This window comes from Anabrus simplex, chromosome 8 (genome assembly GCF_040414725.1).
Source record: "Anabrus simplex isolate iqAnaSimp1 chromosome 8, ASM4041472v1, whole genome shotgun sequence".
In the NCBI taxonomy this organism is placed as follows: Eukaryota; Metazoa; Arthropoda; class Insecta; order Orthoptera; family Tettigoniidae; genus Anabrus; species Anabrus simplex.
In genome coordinates this window covers 16179798-16187190 of record NC_090272.1, presented here as the reverse complement: position 1 = coordinate 16187190, position 7393 = coordinate 16179798, and positions in this window count along the sequence as shown.

Below are 7393 nucleotides of genomic sequence, written 5' to 3'. Positions count from 1 at the left end.
ATGCATAGCCTGTCACAACACCATGAATTATTGGATACACTCTTCATTTTCAAATTGCTTCATTCCTTGGTGAATTGTCCACAACTCCTTGAAAAAATTAACGTACATGTACCAGACAGACGCACAAGGTTCAAGAATACATTGTCTACAAATTGGCATAGAACTAACTACGCATTCAATGGGCCAATTGAACGAATGTCAAGATCTCTAAACTGGATATTGATATATTTAACTGCTCATTGTCAAAATTGAGAAATCACTTACATAATCTCCGAATTTGACTATTACTTTCCTGTGATTACTTGTAATATAACCTGTGTATATATCTGTACATATTTTTCTACTTATACTCCCTTGAACTTTCCTTTTAGTGTGCTTTGTTTTGTTTATTCTTCTCTACTGTTATGTAAAATGGTATTACTGTTAAAAAAGTATTAATTAATTAATTAATTGATTAATTAAACCCAGATTTCCTACAATTCCGGCTACTCGATTCGCCATCTTTGAACAATCGAGAGTAGCATCAAGGTCTGAGGATTGGAGTCGGTCTTGTTCTTGTTAACGTGCCTTTTACTCGAACACGCGATTGTTTCGATTTCGTTAGTTGTAACATACTGGAAGTAAGATTATGCTGTGAAAGTTCGAAGGGATTGCGTGAAGGTTATAAGTTCAAAGGAATCGTGTTGCTGAATTGAGGTTATATGACAAAGGAAACTGGATCTTTTATATCTCTGACAACGGGAGGATCAATGGACTTCAGTTATTATTATGTTGATCAGTGCATGTTTATGTTACAAAAACATACGCTAAAGGAAAGAGGCTAGAATCTAAGAGTAGGCATAGCAAGGATGGTGTATATGTCAAAGAGACTCACGGTCTCACGGAGATTCTTGCATTGAACAGTGAGAAGAATGTAAATCTTGAAATCTTGTCTTTATTTCTTTGTAATGTATGTTATCTCGAATCGTACTTGCTTGATTACTGATCACTGCCTGCTCGATCTGCATCCGATGGCTGCTTATACTGCCTGCTCATTCCATATTCAAACGTGTAACACGACTTACAAACGATCTGCCGCTAGATGGCAGCACCAACTGTGCCCAGTTATCGCGTGAATAAAACTATATAAGCATACAAGCGAAATTTAAAATCTGAAAGTAAAAGAAAAATTAAAGAACTTTACGTATAAAGTGCTGCTCTAGAGTGTTATAGCTTCAAGACTTTTCGAGAAAGAGGTTTCGACGAACAAGAAAACCTTGCAACTTTGTCTGTATGGTACTTCCCTATATTACTAAGTAGAGGTTTCACGAATTTGGCATCCACAGCTTCCGACACAAGTTCCTGGTGCTTATTGTTACTAAAACACTTTAAAATGTTACACTGGCACAAAGAAGGTAGAATATAATTTTTTATAGTCTGGAGCAGACTTGCAGATTTCTTGCAATACGGTAGAGCCGCCTCAACAAATTTCTGTAGCCCTATAATTAGGCCAATAAATTGTTGCTGGAGATAGCGGCCTCCTCTATCCGACTGTATGATTAAGTTCATCAATGGGGAAGCATTAACTGAGGTGGAAACGCTATTCAAGCACGTGCTGCATTCTGTTTTTTCTTCGATTACACGCACTAAATAACCACACACTAATGCCTGGGAAGCAGTTTCCAAAGTGACACACACTGACTCAGGGGGCTCACGAATATCTTCCAGTAAATCAAGTACATACTCAGGGAGCAACACTGGTTCTGTTTCGTCAAGTCCAGGAGAGAATACTGAGGCAGAAAATTTTGAATTTTCCTTGTGGATAATGGATTTCTGAATTCTCTTTATGGAATTCTGAGCAGCCCGGGAGTCAGTCATGTCATTGCACCCTCCTCCCATTCTTATAGCACTAAACATGGCTTCAACTGGGTCTCCTAAAAAGGCCCGTGTCAGCACATAAAAAATCCATTCTGTAGAAGAAGAACAATGCACGAAGAAGTAGATAAAGCAGTAAAAAGAATAGCTTGATGTATTTCTTTGGTAAGTCCCTTTAGATTGAGAGCTTTGGACTCTTCTCGTATCTCTTCAAGATATTGACAGAAATAGTCTTTCAGCCACTGGAGACGCTCGTCTGCTGGAGAAAAGAACATCATTTTCTCCTGATTATTTTGCCTCAAGTGATGTGTTTTACCGCTGATGTCATGAAGAATTTATACACAGATTTCGTAAATCGTATGGTAGGTCCAGCCTCCGAAAAATCGACTCTTGCCGTCAGGCGCGATGAGTTTTCCATTAGGAACTGCAAAGCTGCTGTGACTGGCGGTGAGAACACTTGCACAGCATAGAGTACATTCATCTTTTCAAAAGAACTTGGTTCGACGTGCTTCCTCGTTAAATTCCGGACCGGTTTCACAACGAGATCCTTCTGAAGACGATAAAGCTCCTTTAAGAAAGATAAGTGATAATGCCGTCTTTATCTGCCATATCATGTTCAAGAAACTGAGATCTGATGTTTTTAATAATATGACAATAATCGAAAGACAAATATAGTTGTCTCATGGCGTTGCATGGATGAACTACACACGACTTTAATTCTCTGTCACCAAATTTCTTAAACATTGAAGTATTTTTTCTATGATTGTCAGTCACCAGACGAATAACATAGAAACCACATTCTTCAACAGCTTTCAAAACCTGCTGAACCAGGAGGAAAAGCTCAAGTCCCTGTAATGCCTTCACCATGAAGTAGGCGGCCGGAATCGTAAATTTCTTCGTCAACTCATGAATCACAAAGCACAACCATTTGTTGGCGAGTTGAGGGTTTGTTCCAATTTCTTCATTATAGACTCCCTCTGCTTCGACCAGTCCATGGAATCTGTCCTCTTCTTTATTATATAGCAGCCGCTCTTTAATTGCCATTTCGTCGCAAATAAGGGAGCAAACTTTCCCCAGATCATTCAAATTAGCTGCTTCTGCTTGCAGTCTTTCCTTTATTAGTGGCGAAATACCAGCTCCACACTTCACCGTCCCTAGATACCTGCCTAATGTACTACGTGAAGGCGACAGTATTAAATTTGATCTCCGCCCATAGTCGTAACCTTTCGGAGAAGCAATCCGCCAACAAATGCAATGCCGTATAGTTTCTTCAGACCACACTGGGCGCAGTTTCTGGAAGTTATTCACTTGATCTTGAACAACACCCTCACCTGCAGCTTTCTTTATAATGTTCAGTGGTTTGAGTTGCGTATTATAACCTTCTAGCTGTTTACTTGATCGGTGCAATTTTTCTTCCAGATCTACTATTTTCTTCTTCATTCTGAATAGCGCAACACGAAGCCTTTTATTTGTTCTCTTTAGACTTTCCATGCTGCTGTCATCCAATGTATCAACTTGACAACCAACGTCACACGGTTCGTTGTTACTAGTATTTAGGCCTACCTCTGTACCCGTAAACGAAGAGTCGACTGGAAAAAGAAAGAGAGAGAACCTGACATTAGTTTAGCTATAACTGTAAAACCGAAACAAGTAAATAGGGCCTACCTGCGTAATGAATAATAATAATAATAATAATAATAATAATAATAATAATATAAGAAGATAAAGAACAGTATATTGACACGATTTTATACTACTAACAAACGACTCGTAATGGAATATATGACAGCATATTATTCTGTTTTGTACCTTCATATTAACAGTACAATTGTCCCAAGAAATTATATTACTTAGTATGTAATACTTCAAACCCTATATAACATTTACCATTTCCTGCAATGATGTTTGAAGAGCTCTTGTTAGACGTCTCTGTGCTTGAATCCCTTGTCTTCCTCTTCGCTGAAATTAGCGGTTGTTTATAAGCTGGATAATCAGGGAAAAGGCTGGGTACAGATCCTGTTTTCTAATTTTCGCGTTTTGCTGGTCACTTTGAAATCATCATTTACGAAATGTAGACTGCAAACCACGGAATAGTCAGAAAGAATCCATTTAATTCCCTTGCTGTTTCCTTCCCTGGATATAATACTTAACCACTTTCGACACAATTCCGTACTTGAAGGTATTATGAAATACCACGGCATTCTGGTTTCCCTTTTTTGATTTGCAGAAAGGCACGCAGCAGTATACCATTTTCACTGAAAACAAGTACTGTAGTACCCTATTTCCCGCTATTTCATTCCGACAGGTCTGGAATCGGTTGGTGCTGCCACCTGCTGTTGTAATGTTGTAATGAGCAGGCAGTATTAGCAGCCATCGGATACAGATCGAGCAGGCAGTGTTACTGATTTATGCTGCACTCCACTGAAGTTGTTGGCCTCAGTGATCTGATTTTCATTATGAACGAGAATCTGTGAATAATTCCATGAATTTGAGATGTGTGTTATTTTTACTCCACTGCTTAGCCTCAATTGCGCCGCATTGTTTTCACTTCTGCATTTCACATTTCATGATCTTGCTTGTATTGAATATCTCAGATTATTGAGAGCCGTGCTATAGGGTCCCAATGTTTTTGATTGATTTTGAATTAAAGGCACTTTGGTGCCTACAATACTTAATTGCATTTGATATGTCTTCCTTATGCGATATTACAACTTGATGATTAATATGACTGTCACATGCGTAACAATTTTTAACAATACAAAATCATCCGACCAATCAGAAATAGGCTTGGAAAGTGCCAACTTCTATTAATGAAATAAATTTATAAAAATTAAAAGTCTCTTCATAACAACGCCCTAAACCTAAATCAGACATCCCTATAACTGTTTCCTACTCTTATGCACCCCAGTACCTACTATATGAAGTTAAAATAAAGTACAATTAAAATATAATAAAAGCAGAATTTAAGTTTTGCATTCTTCTTGTAAAACTATTAAAAAATCATTTAGATGGGGTTTGCAAAAAAGCTCCTCAATTTGTCTTATTCCATATAATGCAGAATTAAACAAGGAAAATATTGGTATAACTCATTTTGAAATAGGTCTCTTGGTTCAGCTGTCATTAACGTCTAAACTCGAGTGTCCATAATAATAAATCCGATAGTAGTAGTGTTTTTTAATTGGAATACATCTACATAGAATAATTGTGGGGTAGTTATTTTATCAGTTGGTTTCCTGCTTGCATTATTGATGTGAAATCATTCTGTAGTATAGATTCCTCTGATGTACATACCTCTATACATAGAATCCACTATTTTATTTCTGCTGATATTTCCATACTATTTCACATTTATTTGAAGAGATAAAGGAATGACAGAGAGGCAGGTGTACGGACAGTGGGTGTCTGTTGGAACTAAAGAAAATGAGGGAAGAGATAGCGAGTTTGATTAGACTTGTAATGGAGGACAGGAATTAAGATATGTCTCCCTCGATCAATGTACAAGATATGATAGGTAGGCAAGAGGGAGGGGAAGGGAGACAAATGGGCTAATTAAGGGAAAGAAATAGGAGAGCTACGGGTTTTCCTCAGGCAGTGGGCCCACGTGAGGAATCGGTACAATTCCCTGCAGCTAGATCAGCAGATGAAGGGGCAGGGCAAGAAGAAAGGGAATGATAGGAAGAGGTAGGTGGAACGGGGTAGTGAGAGGGAGAGAAGGGAGAAGGAAGTAGGTCCTGCAGGCATCAGGAAAGTTAAGGGAGATGAGGAATGGATGGGATCAAAAGAAATGGGTGGGATTAAAGCTCTGGTCATGGGTGACTCAATTGTTAGACATGATGTGGAGGAAAAGGAGCCAGGAATTAAGTTAAGGTAGATGTTGAGGAAAATAGAAGGGAAGGAGGAGGATAGGGACAAGGTTATAATTTTCCATATTAGTATCAACATAAGGCAAGCGGGATTAGGCACTAACATAGTCGGGGATGTTTGGGATCTGGTTACAGCAGCATGGAAGAAATTTAAGGAAGCAGAGATTATTGGTGGGATATTGTGAAGGAGGGATACTGAATGGAGGGTGATTTGGGAATTAAATAAGACTGTTGTGTGTTGTTTTGAGTCATCAGTCCATAGACTGGTTTGATACAGTTCTCCATCCCAACCTATCCTGTGCTAACCTTTTCATTTCTTCATAACTACTACATCCTGTATCTGCTCTAATCTGCTTGTCATATTCAACCTTGGTCTACCCCTACCATTCTTACGACCTACACTTCCCTCAAAAACCAACTTCACAACTCCTGGTTGTCTCAAGATGTGTCTTATCATTCTCTCTCTTTTTCTGGTCAAATTTAGGCAAATCGATCTCCTCTCACCAATTTGATTCAGTATCTCTTCATTCGTGATTTGATTTATCCATCTCACCTTCAGCATTCTTATGTAACAACACATTTCAAAAGCTTCTATTCTCTTTCTTTCTGAGCTAGTTATCGTCCGTGTTTTAGCTTCCATACAATGCCACGCTCCAGACGAGTCTTCAAAAACATCTTTCTAATTCCTATATCAATGTTCACAGAAGGCCTTTCAGAATTTAAAAAGAATGGTATTTCTGTATAGGTTGTGTCCACAGTAACAAGGAAATGCCCTTTTTAATTTTCCGTAATTTCTTTCTGTAGGTACGTAGTACGTACGAGCATCACGAGAAAAGGGCTGAAAATAACTTATTGATAATCGGTATGTAGTCGGTGAATAAGTCGCTACAATCTAGGCTATAAATAATTTTATTCACGTTGAGTGAAATGGTAGTTTAGGGGTAGGCCTAAATTGTAATTCTCAAATATTTATGTTATTACTGCTCCTATCGATAAACACTACTAAATAAAGGTATATAGTATTAAATTTCCGATCGTATATGTTTTTTTCATTTTTACCATATCGGCCATGGAATGCCATCTGAAGTTGAAGAAATTTAAGAAAGGAAGGAATGCAAGGAGATGGGATCTAGACAAGTTGAAAGAGAAGAGTGTGAGGGACTGTTTCAAGGAATATGTTGCACAGGGGCTAAAGGAAACACAGTAGCGATAGAATGGAGTCATGAAAAATGAGGTCTCTAGGGCTACTGAAGAAATGACAGGAAGAAAGGAAAGATCACCTTAGGAATCATGGATAACTCAGGAGATACTAGACATGATTGAAGAGGGCAAAAAGGAATACGGGCAATTAAAGAATGAAGTAGACAGAAAGTGCAGGACAGCTAAGGAAGAATGGCGGAAGAAGTGCAAGGATGTTGGAGGCTGTATGGTCCTAGGAAAGGTAGATGCTGCATGCTGGAAAATCAAGGAAATCTGTGGAAAAAGGAGAACTAGGTGTCTGAATTTTAAGAATTCAGATGGAAAACAACTTCTAAGGAAAGAAGACAAAGCAGAAAGATGGGATGAACATATTCAACAGTTGTATCAGGGTAAAGACGTAGATGATATGGTTCTGGAAAAAGAAGAGGCTGTTGATGCCGCTGAAATGGGGGACTCAATTTTGAGGTCAGTATTTG